Source organism: Macaca fascicularis, chromosome 6 (assembly GCF_037993035.2).
Source record: "Macaca fascicularis isolate 582-1 chromosome 6, T2T-MFA8v1.1".
NCBI lineage: Eukaryota > Metazoa > Chordata > Mammalia > Primates > Cercopithecidae > Macaca > Macaca fascicularis.
This window is the reverse complement of record NC_088380.1, coordinates 57,901,845-57,917,848: the sequence shown is the minus strand read 5'-3', so window position 1 is coordinate 57,917,848 and position 16,004 is coordinate 57,901,845. Positions and strand designations below refer to the sequence as shown.

At 34.5% G+C, this 16,004-nt stretch overlaps 1 long non-coding RNA gene across 1 annotated transcript in view; it reads left to right on the top strand.

Annotated features, from left to right (window-relative positions):
- The window catches only part of LOC123573884 (uncharacterized), a 153,007-nt gene extending 146,787 nt beyond the window's left edge, over positions 1-6,220 (top strand). The window contains exons 3-4 of the long non-coding RNA XR_006698594.2: positions 1,860-1,956; positions 5,131-6,220. This is a non-coding gene — a long non-coding RNA (uncharacterized lncRNA). The remainder of the gene's footprint in view (positions 1-1,859; positions 1,957-5,130) is intronic.
- Positions 6,221-16,004: the final 9,784 nt, after the last annotated feature.

Here is a 16,004-nt window from a genome sequence, read left to right as displayed (position 1 = left end):
CAAAGCTGCACATCCTGCACACGTACCCTGGAACTTAAAATAAAATAAAAATAAAAGAATAAAGGAGCTGGGTTGTTAGATTAAAACAGTTGTTGGATTCAAAAGAAGACAGGCAGGACTGTCTATGCACGTGGTAAATGCTGCTAGGGAAACAATTCCTTAGTAGATATTTTTAATGGCAGTTGAATATGAATCAAGGTAGTTTTCATAAAGAAATAGTACCACTAGAATGCATGTGTAGGTTTTTTTTATATAAATGCAGAATGATACCATGTGGACTATGCACTTGAACAATAACTTTTAGCAATGCAATCATATGAAGTCTGCAGTTAAAAGGATTGTTTACGTTTCCATTTTCATATATACTAAAAGGGTACATGCACTCAGTGAGTTTTCCCACAATAACTAGATGATCCTTATCTTATACTCATTATTTAAATAATTAATGAGTTTAGATACTTAACAAGTAAGCATTGATTCATTGTGGAATAGGAGAAAAAGAATGTAGATAGATTTAGTTTTAATTCTTATTAAACTACAAAATTTGGAGTGAATTACTATCAGTAAGCATCAGTCTTCTAATGATAATAATATTTATGTTGTATGTGTAAAATATTAGGTTAAAAATTATTTTATCAGGTAATTCAAATTTACTATGCCCATAATAGAATTGATTATCTCTGATGGGTGCTTGCCCAAATCAGAGGTGATTTTTTAAACAATAAGGTAGAACTTTTAGGATATAAAGAGATCTAGAGACCAGCGAAAAATATTTATTCTGCTCCTATTTTTTTATTATATGCTCAAAACAATATTATACAACACTGAGGTGTTAACTCACTGATTTTATCCTTCTCGTTATACATTTTTATGGATAGTAATTCTCTCAGGAGTTTAAATAAAGAGACTTGACTTCCCATTTTTGAGGATGGGTATGTTACAGAGTTTTCCCCATCACCAGTTCATTTTGAAGAGCCTGCAGAGGACTTTTTTACCAGTTGACCATTTCCCGTAGCGCAGAAGCGACTGACCTTCAGGCTAGCTTAATGGGCTAGTCTTTCACTGTTCTGAAGTTGTTTTTGAAAAGTATTTTCTTACAGGCAATTTCCTTTGGTAGCAAGGTGAATTTCAAGGAAGAGACACAGAGATTGGGATTGAGAAGAATTTACAAACATAATTTGATATTTCTACATTTTTAATTCCCCAAGAGCAGGATACATTATTAAATATGATGATAATTAAGGAGCATTTCACACTACAGGGAGTCAGCCAGGTTATCATCTTTCCCCCAAATATTGTTATGCTCAAAGTTTTTTGGTGTAATCATTGTTTTACAGTCCCTCGGGCTGAAAACTTCAGGGCTATCCTTAACTTTTTGAGACCCTACGTCTACATCTAATTGGTTGCCAACTTATGCTACTTTAAATCCCTGTACTACCATTTATTGGCTATATGAAAGATAAAAATCACTACCATCAGGTCATGCATGTAATGAAATGGACAGTAAAATCATCCTCAGAAAGTGGTATAAATGGCATTGGTCTATAATGTTATAAATGTGCAAAGATTTTAGAAATATTAGTTCAGCCACATGAACTTTTTGTTTTAAAATATTCTACATAGGTATTAGCCTGTGGTCTCCACATAAAAATGGGAGATAAAGCTTGTATTCAATGCCTTATAGAGAATAAAGGGAAGTGAAATAGAATAGGAGAAAAAGCAAATAAAAGATGGTGCTTGTAAACTGGCTAGCATCCCGACATTGGAAAGACTTGCTCCTAGGTCCTTGAAACCTTGAATAGTTTCTCTTCTTGTATGTTGTCTCTCATTGAGCAATGTTAATTCTCCTGTATCTATAGATTATGTTGTCCAGCCCTCTCAATCACTCCCAGGCAGCTGCGATGAAGCTCAGAACAGGACTTGCCAGGCACTGGAATTGCTACAGTTCCCATTAAGGTGGGTGAGAAGGAGACTGTGACAAAGTATGACTCTTGCCCATAGCTAATAGTATTAGGATATGAAGCAATACAGGGAAAGACCTGGGTTCCTCAGTGCCAAGGGAATTAGGAGGGGTGTGAACTGTGTTTACTACAACATCAATTCAGGGTTATATTATTTTTGACATGTTTGTGATCCAGTAAACTGAATTTTGCCAACACAACAGTCTATATCATCATTGCTCATTAAATGCCAGAGAAGCAGGAAGAGAAGCAATTAGGGATGTTGATTTCTAAGTATAACAAATGAAATAATGATGTTAGAGGCAAACAAAGGAAATGGAAATCAGGTGAGTAGCTCACTATTTACTGTGCAATATGGAAACACATTCTGAATGCTAGTTACCAGTTTTCACAGGAGAATGCATTTAAGCAGAAGATAAACATTAACATGATACTTCACCACATTTAAAGACATCATTGTTGGGCTGGGCGTAGTGTTTCACGTTTGTAATTGCAGCATTTTGGGAGGCCAAGGTGAGCAGACTGCTTGAACTCAGGAGTTCAAAACCTGGGCAACATGGCGAAACCGTGTCTCTACTTAAAATAAAAAAATTAGTTCTACCTGGTGGCATGCGCCTGTAGTCCCAGCTACTCAAGAGGCTGAGGTGGGAAGATTGCTTGAACCAGGGAGGCAGTGGTTGCAGTGAGCCAAGATCATGACACTGGACTCCAGCCCAGGAAACAGCAAGATCCTGTCTCAAAAAAAAAAAAAAAAAAAAAAAAAAAAAAGACATCATTGTTAGGACAATGAAAATGTTTCAATGTTAATAAAATTCTCTGCAAAAATGTTGTCAAAAGCTTCATAAGGAAGATAATCTGGATAATCTGAAAGCTCAACAAAGAGAACTTCAGTAATTCAATGCTTTCTTCCATTTTGATCAACCCAGTTAAAATCAAGATGTATTATTTTATGTTTTTAATGCTGTTCTATGCCATTTAATAGCAGAAACTTAAGTCTGGAACCACCTGTTGGATGTTTGAAACTTATGTTTTTCACTACAATTAATAAAACAGTATTCAGGGGACTTAGTAACTCAGCTCACAAAATAACAGAAATGAATCAATTTTAGAATAAATATAAAATGAAACCATTTTTTTCTGGGATTGACTATTGTGCAGAATCATTGCGAATTTGGTTCATAAATATTAATTGGTCTGTCACTGTATATATATGTATAGATACATCATTTCCTCATTTGCATGTATATATGCAAAGACAAGGTAAATTAATACAGAGTAGCTGCTTAGCTTTTAAAATATTGTACAAATGGAAAACTAAAAACCATTCAAACTAGATCAATTGCACACAAGGTATAAAATAACCTACGTTTATTTGAAAGCTACTATGTGTAAAATAATGAAGTAGGCTTCAAACCCCAAAATGAAAGTCATAAATTAGTATGACTTTCATCAAAATACTTAAGGAAATTTTTTAAAAACCTGAAGTAGACTTGTCTAAATTGGAAAAAGGATTCTAATATCTAAAATATATATGTGTTGAATGCCATTAAATTTAAGAGCATTTTTGAATAAAATGTGGTGTATTTTATATAAAATAATATGGTATATTTTTATATAAAGAGAAAGAATACTCATTTTAGTATTTTAAAGCTACATTTATAAACTCATTATTCACCTATTTTAACAACAGTAGCAGGGATATATTTCTGGTATTGTGTTTAGTAGTATAGCAGTACAATTTTCCACATGGTTTTGTGGTGTAGGTCTTCCTTTGTGAACTGTACTTGTTAAGAGTGTCATTGGAGAGTGCAAACAAACCTTCCAAAATCACAAATACATGGGACAAGGTCAACATACACTTCTGTTGAGATTATATCAATTCATATTCATGAATAGGAAAAAGAATGAAATGGTGAAATGAAGTTACAATTAGAGGAGCTGAACTTGGTCAGGCTCCTGGGCAGAACTTGTTTGTCTTCCCAGTCAATCTTGGTTACTAAGCAAATTTCCTCACATTTCTGAAAATTTCTCACGTCACATCATTGTTTATCCTGAAATTCCACTTGTTTTTTGCTCATCCAAACTGTATTTATTGAATGCCTAACATATGACAGGTACTCTACTAAGAGCTACAAAAGATAATAAAATGACTACCATGTGCACCTGTGACGTCCAGAGATTTACCTTTCAGTGGGGAGGAAGGTACATGTTAATTCTTGGGCAAAGTTCAGGACAATTCCTCATTTATATAGTAGTATAAACTAGTTTCATAGTTGCTTTCCTCATAGCTCAAAATCCTGCTATTGTTTGTGATTAATATTATGGCCTACTTTTCCATCTAAATTATAAATGTTTCCAGCTAAGGGACTAAATCAGAGATGTCAATTCACAGTTCCGACCCGCAGCCTTTTCTAAGCAGACTGGGTAGACTCTGTCCTACCCAGAGTCCCACTCTCTAAGGCAGGGCCTTTTATATGCCACTGCATACAAATGTGTGCATTGCTTCCTGCCAAAATAATTTCTTTATTGTCAAAGGAAAACATGAAATATGTATTTCATTACTAGTGTAATGTGCAAGAATTCTTCCATGTTGTATTTGCACCATTTGGTGAATCTCTATTCGAATTTCATTAGTGAAGTCCAGAGTATCTCAGTTGTTCTCAAGAAACTGGTTCTGAAATCTATGAAGGTTGTAATTCAAATTGCAAGAAAATTTATGGCAATGACAGAATAATTTGTGACAAGCTAACTAATCAAAGTGCCAATTTCTTTTCCTTTTTCTCTATTCTGATCTCATGTCCATTCACTGAGGAAGTATCTGAAACACAGAATATCAGCAGTTTATTTGTTAATAACAAACAGAAGCCTTTAGTACTCGATCGACTAAGACTTGACGAGGAAATTCAGACACTAACTGGAGACCCATGTTAATGAGTTATAAAGGTTGACTTGATATGTCGAGTATGTCATCTGACTTGTTTTTAGTAATAGCTGAAGGTGATTGACTAGTAAACACTACATAGATATTTGCATATGTGGCAATTACTATACAAATTTAAAATTTTCAATTGTTTATTTTAAACAGTTCAAGTAGATGGATTTCTGTTTTATAATAGATTAACATTAAAATGGCATTAGTGACAACTAATCTTTTTTTTTTTTTTTTTAGACGGATATCACTATTGTCCAGGCTGGTCCCAAACTCCTGAGTTCAAGCAATGCAACAGCTTCAGCATTTTGAGTAGTCGGTGCTATAGGTGTGCACCACTGAGCTCAGCTTCAGCTAACGTTTTTGAGAGATTGTTAATTCCCAATATAATGAAAGATTTATTGATAGTGTCTCATTTACTACTCACAACACTGAAAGGACAGTACAATATTACTTTTATTTTATAGATTAGAAATCTGAGGTTTAAATAATTCAAATAAATTCCCCAATGTCACATCCTCAGTGACAAAACCAAGAAGTAGACTCAAGATATCAGTATTTAGAGTGTGAATTGAACTTTGTAATTTGGAAAAAATAAATAAAACTCACAGAAAAGTTATAAAGGTAATGCAACTATCTCCCATAGATATTTCACCTAAATTCTCTAATTATTAAAATTTTGTCACACTTATCATATCATTATCTCTTTTTTCACACACGTGCACACACACACACACACAGACATCAGTGGTATTTAATTGTTGAACCATTTGATAGCAAGTCACAGAAAGTATGTCCCTTTACTCTTAAATATTTTACTAGGTATTTTCTAAGAAAGACATTTTCTTTTCTCTGTTTTAAGTTTCAAAATCAAGTTTGTATTTATTTTTTAAAATTGTGGCAAAAATATACTACATGAAATTTATCCTCAAAACAACCTTTTAAGTGCACAGTATAGCATTGTAAACCGTAAATAAAATGAACTACAAACGATCTTTAAACTCTTCCATCTTGCATGACTGAAACTGTATACCCAACACCTCTCCTCTTCCTAGTACCCAGAGACCACCATTCTACTGGCTGTTTCTATGAGTTCAAATATTTTAGATACCCCACGTAAATTGAATCATATAGTTTATCCATCTGTGGTTGACTTATTTCACTTAGCACAGTGTCCTCAGGGTTGTTCTACGTTGTGGTATGTAAAAGAATTTCCTTCTTTTTAATAGATGAGTAATATTCTATTGTGTTTATATACCACATTTTCTTTATCCATTCATCCGTCAATGAACATTTAGTTTGTTCCCACTTCTTGTGTATTGAGAATAACACTGCAATGAAGATGGAAGTTCAAATATCCCTTTGAGACCCTAATTTTAATTATTTTAGATAAATACTCAAAAATAAAATTGCTGCATCACATGGTAGCTCTATTTTTAATTTTTGGAAGAAACTCTAAACTGATTTCCATAGCACCTGCACCATTTTATATTCCCATCAGCATTGCATAAGAGTTCTAATTTCTCCACATCCTTGCCAACACATGTTTATTTCTAGCTTTTTGTTTGTTTGTGTGTTTTGAGACAGGGTCCCACTCTATTACCCAGGTTGGAATGCAGTGGCATGATCTTGGCTCACTGCAACCTCTGCCTCCTGGGCTCAAGTGATCCTCCCACCTCAGCCTCCTGAGTAGCTGAGACTACAGGTGCATGATATCATACCCAGCTAATTTGACAGGGTCTTGCCATGTTTCCTAGGCTGGGCTCAAATTTTTGGACTCAAGAGCACCCTCCTCCTCCCAAAGTGCTGAGATTACAGGTGTGAGGCACCATGTCCAGCCTTCTATTTTTGTTTTTGTTTTTAATTTAAATAATATCTATTGTAACATGCATGAGATGGTGATATATTGTAGTTCTGATTTGTATTGCTTATGTGATTATCTTAAGCACCTTTTCATACACATTATGGGCACTTTTTAAACTTTTTTTTGAGAAACATCTATTCAAGTACTTTGCCCATTTTCACTTTTTTTTTTTTAACTATTCAGTTATATCAGTTCCTTGAATGTATTGAATACTATTAATTTTTTAATAGATGATTTTATAACCATTTTCTCTCACTCTCTAAGTTGCTCTTTCCATCTGTTGATTTCTTTTCTTTTTCTTTTTGCTACGCAAAAGCTTTTCAGTTTCATGTAGCCTCGCTTATCTATTTCTGCATTTGTTGCCTGTGCTTTTGGTGTGATGTCCAAGAAATCATTACTAAGACCAACGTTTTAGTCTGTTTTCGTGCTGCTGATAAAGACATACCCAAAACTGGGAACAAAAAGAGGTGTAATTGGACTTACAGTCCACATGGCTGGGGAGGCCTCAGAATCATGGAGGGAGCCGAAAAGTACTTCTTACATGGCAGCCACAAGAGAAAAATGAAGAAGCAAAAGGGGAAACCTCTGCTAAACCCACCAGCTCTCATGAGACTTATTCACTGTCACAAGAATAGCATGGGAAAGACCAGTCCTTATGATTCAATTACCTCATCCTGGGTCCCTCTCACAACACATGGGAATTCTGGGAGATACAATCCAAATTGAGATTTGTGTGGGGACACAGCCAAACCATACCATTCCGGCCCTGGCTCCTCCAAATCTCAAGTCCTTACATTTCAAAACCAATCATGCCTTCCCAACCTTCCCCCAAAGTCTTGACTCTTTTCAGCATTAACCCAAAGTCCGTCCAAAGTTCCATTTTTGCCATGTCAAAAGGACATGGCAAGTCCCTTCCATCTATGAGCCTGTAAAATCAAAAAAGCAAGCTAGTTACTTCCTAGATACAATGGGGGTACAGGTATTGGGTAAATATAGCCATTCAAAATGGGAGAAAATGGCCAAAAAAAAGGGGGGGCTACAGAGCCCATGCAAGTCCAAAATCCAGCGGGGCAGTCAAATTTTAGAGCTCCACAATGATCTCCTTTGACTCCAGGTCTCACATCCAGGCCAGGATGATGCAAAAGGTGGATTCCCACGGTCTTGGGCAGCTCTGCTCCTGTGGCTTTGCAGGGTACAGACTCCCTCCTGGCTGTTTTCAAGGGCTGGCTTGAGTGTCTGCAGCTTTTTCAGGCACATGGTGCAAGGTTTCAGTGAAGGTACCATTTTGGGGTGTTGTGGACAATGGCCCTCTCCTCACAGTTCCACTAAGCAATGCCCCAGTGGAGGCTCTGTGTGGGGCCTCTGATCTCACATTTCCCTTCCGCACTGTCCTCGCAGTGGTTCTCCGTGAGGGCCCCGCCCCTGCAGCAAACTTTTGCATGGGCAGCCAGGTGTTTCCGTACTTCTGAAATCTAGGTGGATGTTCCCAAACCTCATTCTTTACTTCTGGAGCAATGAGTCTAACACCTGAGCAAGTCAGGGGCTAGCACAAAAGCCACGGTGGCACAACGAAGGTGAGGGCCAGCGTGCTCACAGGCCGGGGGCGAACTGTCCCCAGTGCATCCTGGGCGGGTCACGCCGTAGGGCCGGGCGTCTCTCAGCCATGCACGCGAATGGCAGAGTGAGCGCAAGGGGTTAGCGGCAATGTGGGGTACCCACCCAACCCGTCTTGAAACATTAGACTCCAAGCTCTTCAGTTTTGAGACTCAGACTGGCTCTCCTTTCTCCTCAAGCTTGCAGACAGCCTGTTGTGTGACCTCGTGATTGTGTAAGTTTATATTTAATAAACTACCCTTAAAATACACACACACACAGACCCCCACACACATCTATCCTATTAGACACACACATCTGTCCCTCTAGGGAACCCTAATATAGTTATGCAGCCTTTTTCCTGTTTTCTTGTATGAGTGTTACAGTTTTAGGTCCTCTGTTAAAGTCCTCAATCCCTTTCGAGTTGATACAAAAATCAACTTTTCTTTCTTTTGCACGTGGATATCCAGTTTTTCCATTGCCTTTTGGAGAGACTTCCCCTACCCATTGTGTAGTCTTGGCAACATTGTTGAAGATCCTTTGATCTCATATATGTGACTTTATTTCTGGCTCTATATTCTGTTCCTTTAGTCTGTATTTCTGCCTTAATGCCAGTCCTATACTGTTTGATTACCATAGATTTGTCATATGTTTTGAAATTAGAAATTGTGAGATCTCTCATTTTGTTATTTTTGGTTATTTTGACCATTCAAGCTTCTTTTCTGGCTCCATGTGAATTAAAAATTTTTACTATATTTACTATTAATGTTTATGTTAAAAATGCTAGTGTGATTTTGATAGGGATTACATTGAATTTGTAGATCACTTTTAGTATTATGGACATTTTAACAATATTAAGTCTTCCAATCCATTCATGTGGAATGTCTTTCCATTTATTTGTGTCTTCTTTAGTTTCTTTAAGCAATCTTTTGTAGAATTTGGTGTATCTTTCACCTCCTCGGTTAAGTTTATTTCTAAATATTTTATTCTGTTTAATTCTATTGTAAATGGGATTATTTTCTCAATTTCCTTTCGGATTATTTGTTGGTAGTTGATAGAAATGCAACTTATTTCTGTATGTTGGTTTTGTATCTTACAACTTTGCTGAATTTATTAATTTCTAAAACATTTTTTGTAGAGTCTACATATAAGGTCATGCCGTCTGTGAACTGAGATAATTTTACTCATTTTTTTCCAATTTGGATTTTTTTAATGTTTTTTTTTTTTTTTCTTGCCCAATTACTCTGATTAGTACTTTCAGAACTGTGTTTAATAGAAGCAGCAAAAATGGGCTTACTTGGTTTGTTCCTGATCTTAGAATAAAATTTGAGCTTTTCACTGTTGAATGTGATGTTAGCTTTGAACTTTTATATGTGGCCTTTGTTATGTTGAAATTATTTCCTTCTATTCCTACTTTGCTGACTATTTTTATGAGAAGAGCATGTTGGATTTTGTCCAGTAATTTTGTAAAGCCACAGAGATGGTCATATGATTAATTTTTTTGTGTGGGTACAAAGTAGGTGTATATATTAATGGGGTACATGACATACCTTAATACAGGCATGTAATGTGTAATAATCCCGTCATGGAAAATGGGGTAGTCATCTCCTAAAACATTTATCCTTTTTGTTACAAACAACTCAATTATGCTTTTAGCTATTTTTGAATGTACAATTTTTATTGACTACAGTCACCATTATGTTATCAAATACTAGGTCTCATTTGTTCTAACAATTTTTGTTTTACACTTATTAACCATTCTCACTTACTCCTAGTCCCCTCATCAACTACCCTTCCCAGCCTCTGAAAACCATCCTTCTACTCTCTGTCTACATGGGTTTAACTGTTTTGATGCTTAGATCTCATAAATAAATAACAACATGTAAAGTTTGTTTTCTGTGCCTGGCTTACTTCACTTAACATAAAATACCATTGCAAATGACAGGATCTCATTCTTTTTTATGGTTGCATAATACTCCATTGTATACATACCACATTTTCTTTATCCAATCATCTGTTGATGAACACTTCAGTTACTTCCAAATCTTGGCAATTGTGAACAGTACTTCAACAAACATGAGAGTGTAGATATCTCTTTGATATACTGATTCCCTTTCTTTTTGGTATATACCCAGTGGCAGTATTGGTGAATCATATGGTAGCTTAATTTCAGTTTTTTGAGGAACCTCCAAACTATTTTCTATAGTGGTTGTACTAACTTACATTCCCACCAACAGTGTAAAAAGGTTCCCTTTTCTCCACATCCTCGCCAGCATTTGTTATTGTCTCATTTTTGGATATAAGTCATTTTAACTGGGGTAAGATAATGTCTCATTATAGTTTGATTTGCATTTCTCTGATGATCAATGATATTGAGCACTTTTTCATGTGCCTGTTTGCCATTTGCATGTTTTTTTGAAAATGTCTATTGAAATCTTATGCCCATTTTTTAATCAGTTTAGGTTATTACATTGGTTCCTATTGAGTTGTTTGAGTGCCTTATATATATTCTGGTTATTAATCCCTTGTCAGATGGATAGTTACAAATGTTTTCTCCTATTCTGTGGATTGTCTCTTCACTTTATTGATTGCTTTCTTTGCTGTGCAGAAGCTTTTTAACTTGCTATGATACCGTTTGTCTATTTTTGCTTTGGTTGCCTGTGACTATGAGGTATGAAAGAAATTTTCACACAGACCAATGTCCTGGAGAATTTCCCCCATTTTTTTTTTGTAGTAGTTTTATAGTTTGAGATCTTAGATTTAAGTTTTTAATTCATTTTTATTTGACTTTTGTATATAATGAGAGACAGGAGCCAAGTTTAGTTCTTCTGCATATGGATGGATATCCAGTTTTCCTAGAAACATTTATTGAAGAGACTATTTTTTCCCCAATATATGTTATTGGTATCTTTGTCAAAAATGAATGAATTCACTGTAGGTATACGGTTTTGTTTCTGGGATCTTGATTCTGTTCCACTCGTAAACATGTCTGTTTTATGATTTTTCCTATTTTTTGTTTGTTTGTTTTTTGGCTTAGGATAGCTTTGGCTATTCTGGTTTTTTTTTGTTTTTTGTTTTTTTTTTGACTTCATGTAAATTTTAGGATTGTTTATTCTATTTGGGTGAAGACTATCATTGGTATTTTGATAGGGATTGCATTGTACCTGTGGATTGCTTTGAGGAGTATGGACATTTTAACAATATTCATTATTCCAATCCATGAACATGAAATATCGTTCCATTTTTTGGTGCCGTATTCAATTTCTTTCATCAGTGTTTTATGGTTTTCATTACTTCTTTAGTTAATTCCTAAGTATTTAATTTTATTTTTGGCTATTGTAAATGGCATTATATTTTAAATTTCTTTTTCAGATTGTTCACTGTTAAATGTTACTGATTTTTGTTTGTTGATTTTGGTTATCTGATTTTTATCCTTCTTTCTGTTAATATAACAAAAAGTTTCACAGTTACTATTTTTTCATATTTTGAACCATTCTTGACTCTCAGGTATAAATCTCACTTGTTCATGGAGTATGTTTCTTTTAATGAACCGTTGAATTTGTTTTGTTAGTATTTTGTTGAGTATTTTTATTCATCAAGGATATTGTCCTGTAGTTTTCATTCCTTGTAGTATTTTTTTCCCAGTTTTGGTATCAGGGTCATGTTAGTGTCATAAAATTCATTTAAATGTTTCTTTCCATTTATTTTTTTTTTTTGGAAAAGTTTGAGAGGCATCAGTGTTAATTCTTTATATGTTTGGTAGAACCAGGGAAGTCATTTGATGTTTGGCTTTTTTGTTATTGTTGTTGGAAGGTTTTTATTATGAATTCAATCTCCTTACTAGTTATAGGTATGTTCAGATTTTCTATTTCTTCATGATTCATCTTGGTATATTTATTTTTTCAGTAATTTGTCATTTTCTTCTATCATTATCTAATTTGTTGGTGTAAATTGTTCATAATATTCTCTTATTATACTTTTAATTTCTGTTGCATCAATTGTAATGTATCTACTTTTATTTTATTTTATTAATTTGAGCCTTTTCTTATTTTTCTTAATCTATTGAGCATTTTATAAATTTTATTGATATTCAAAAGAACAACTTAGTTTCAATGATTTTTAAAATTGCTTTTTTAATGCTCTATTTTGTTTATTTCTGTTCTAACATATATTTTTTTCCCCTTTGGTTCAGATTGAGCTTAGCTTGTTTTTCTTTTTCCAGTTCTTTGAAGTGTAAACTTAAGTTGTTTACTGAAATATTTCTTTTTTAATGCAGGCATTCGTCACCCTGAATTTCCCTTTTGGTACCGCTTTTGCTGCCTCCCATTAGTTTTTGTATGTTGTGTTTTCACTTTTACTCTTCTTAAGATATTTTCTAATTTGCCGTTTTATTCCTTTTTTGACCCAGCTGTTGTTCAAGGGTGTCTTCTTTCATTTCTACATATTTGTGAATTTTCCCATTTTCCTTCTGTTATTTATTTAGTTTAATTCAATCTTTTTGGTCAGAAGTTATACTTGGTTTGGTTTCAGTCTTCCTAAGTTTTTTAAGACTTGTTTTGTGAACTAACATGTGATGTATCCTGGATAATGTTCCATGTGTGTTGAGAAGAATGGGTATTCTCCTGCTGCTGGATGGACTGGTCTGTGTATGTCTGTTCAGTACATTTGGTATATAGTGCTGTTCAAGTCCTTTGTATTTTCATTAACTTTCTGCCTAGACTGTCTATTATTGAAAGTAGGCATTGAAATTACCTACTATTATTGTGTTTGTGTTTATTTCTTCTTTAATCTTGTTAAAGTTTGCTTCATATAGATAGATTTTCTGATCTTTGCTACACATACACACATACATATATAAATACGCACACATATATAAATATATTTGTTATATCTTCCTAGTGATTTGATCTTTTTATCATTATATAATGTCCTTTGTGACCTTTGACAGTTTTCAACTTAAGCATGGCTATCCCTGCTCTTTTCGGTACCAGCGTACATCTCTTTCCAACTTTTACTTTCAGCAAACAGTCCATCAGGCAAACCACTGAAGAGCCAGAATGCTGGATGTATACTCTACTTTTCTCCCTCCCTGTGGAGGGCTCGGATTGTCTGCCTTCCCCATTCATGCTGAGTTACACTGGTGACAGCAATCCACTTGCAAATTTCCTATGTTCTCAGCACTATCCAGATATCCAAACTATCAAACTATGCTGCTTCCTTCAGAGCTTTGTGTGAGGCAATACAGAAAGTACTACTTCAAACTGCCCTCCAAAACTTGGACTATTGGAGGCACATTTCACTCTAACTTTCCCCTGAGAAAGAAACCATATGCCAGGGCATTCTTTCTTGGTGCTGAGCTGTACTGGCTCAGGCAGGTAGCTGATGCAAGAAGAGCAAAGTGAATTGCTCCTTACCCTTTTCAATGGGTAAGGCTTTGGCTTTGGTCTCACTTGGGGTACTGCAACATTTTTGAATTTTCATAAAGGTATTTTGGTCCACATATTGTTCTTGAAACAGTGTTTCTGTGGGGGAATGAGGTCTGGGATTTCTAGTTCCTCCATTTTGCAGACATCACTCTTCAAGAAGGACATTTTATGTGATCCACTGTATAATTATCAATTCAGTAACTTTAACATTGATATAATATTATTATCTAATATATAGTCCAAATTCAAATTTTTACAATTGTTCATGAAAACTCCTTTATAGCTTTCAGATCAATTCTTTATTCTGCCAGACTATTTTGGCCTTTCTGTTCCTTTTGTGACACTGACATTGTAGAGTACACAGACCAGTCATTTTTTTTAACAATATTAAAATGTGTGTATATATATACTTATAGTATGTGTATATATACACACATACTATGTGTATGTATATGTATATATAGTAATATACTTTGTGCATATATATATAGTAATAGACTGTAAGAAAGCTCTTTCCCTTTCCTCCATTTACATATCATACATGTATGTATTTTCAGTATAGACTCATGGATTTTTTTAAAAAAAATCAGTGATTCTTGAAATCCATTACTGTAATTATTCACTTTTATGCTCAAATTGCTCCAGATTTTGCCTGTAGAAACCCTTTCAAGCTTAGTCTTGGATCATTTTTTACGTGATCCACTAATTTGTCACACCCTTCCTTATTTTCTGGAACAAAAATATATTACAGAATCATCTCATACTTTCTCTGCCTTAGTCCTAGAATTAGCCACTTCTCCAGGGAATCTTGGTTCATTTTAGTGGATAACGACATTTACAAACCAAGGTATGAACTAAGTCAATATTCTTAAGCACTAAATGAAAACATTGTGAAAGCATACAAAATATGAATAAAGCAAATATAATTAAATATTGATTAGATAAGTACATATAATAATAAGACAAAATTCATTAAAACATGGAATTCAAGAGGGAAAATGATAGAAGATATCTATCATAATGAAAAAACACTAAGAAAAAACTTTGTATAAAATAACTTGGTGGTACTGAGAAATATATTCTTTTAAAAGTAAATGTTAATACTTGCAGAATAACTCAAAATATTCACCCCATGTATCTAGGATACAGAACTAACTAGTATTCTCTTTCTAATTGCTCCCCTATAAAGTCTTCAAAAAGATTCCTAATCTGCTTTCTTGGTAAATCAAGTTATAAAAAACCTTTTGAGTAATGTTCAACATTCAGGACTGAAATGAGAGAACAAACTCAAATACTGCTAGACGAGTACGGAATATTGCTGACATAAGTTGTAAATAATGAAAATACTGACCAGCCAAGAAACTCACTCATCTAGGATCTGTCTGAAAGCATATTGATTCTTGAGTACATTAATCCCTTATAGAGAAGTATTAATGTCAAAGAGTGAGTCATGGGCCAAAATATAAGATACTTTCAAATGCGTTTTCAGAGCTTACAGTGTGCTCATCTGCAGCAACTCCTGGTTGTTAATTCAAATGCTGTCTATAATCTGATCCCATGGTGCATCAAAGAGAAGAAAATATTTTTAAAAACTCTTTACTCCACTTCACCATTTCAAGAAAGAAAAGTACCAATTAGTGCTCTGAGGAGTAATTTTAAAAGAGAAACATATATTTTAAAATTATAATGGCTCTAATTTATTGTACCAGGTACTGTTTGTTTATATTGTTGCACTGAATCTGTACAATCACCATATTAGGAAGCTGTTATTATTTCTATTTTATAGTTGTGGAAAATTTGTTCTAGAAGTGTTAAGTAACTTTATGAATATTATACACCTCTTAAAATCCAGATCAGGATTCAAAGTAAGAGATGGTGAACTCAAAGGTCTCTGTATTTCACTATTATCCACCACTGTCCCTCATAACATTTAGTTATTGATCAATGGTATAAAATAATTGAAACAAACTTAATGATTCTGGAAAATTCAGTTTGGTTGATAACTACCTTGATATGGTTTTAAAGTACTAGTTACTAAAGTATTATCAGTGACTTCTGCTTCCAGGAAGATGGAGTAGATGTACTTTAACCTATTCCTCCCACAAAGAACAGCTAAAAAGTCTGGACATTGGATAAAACAGAAACAAGAAGTCTCTGAAGAGTTAAGATAAGTATATCGGCTGCTTAGGAATCTTGAAACCTGCACGAAAACACAGGGGTGAGTTCTGTGG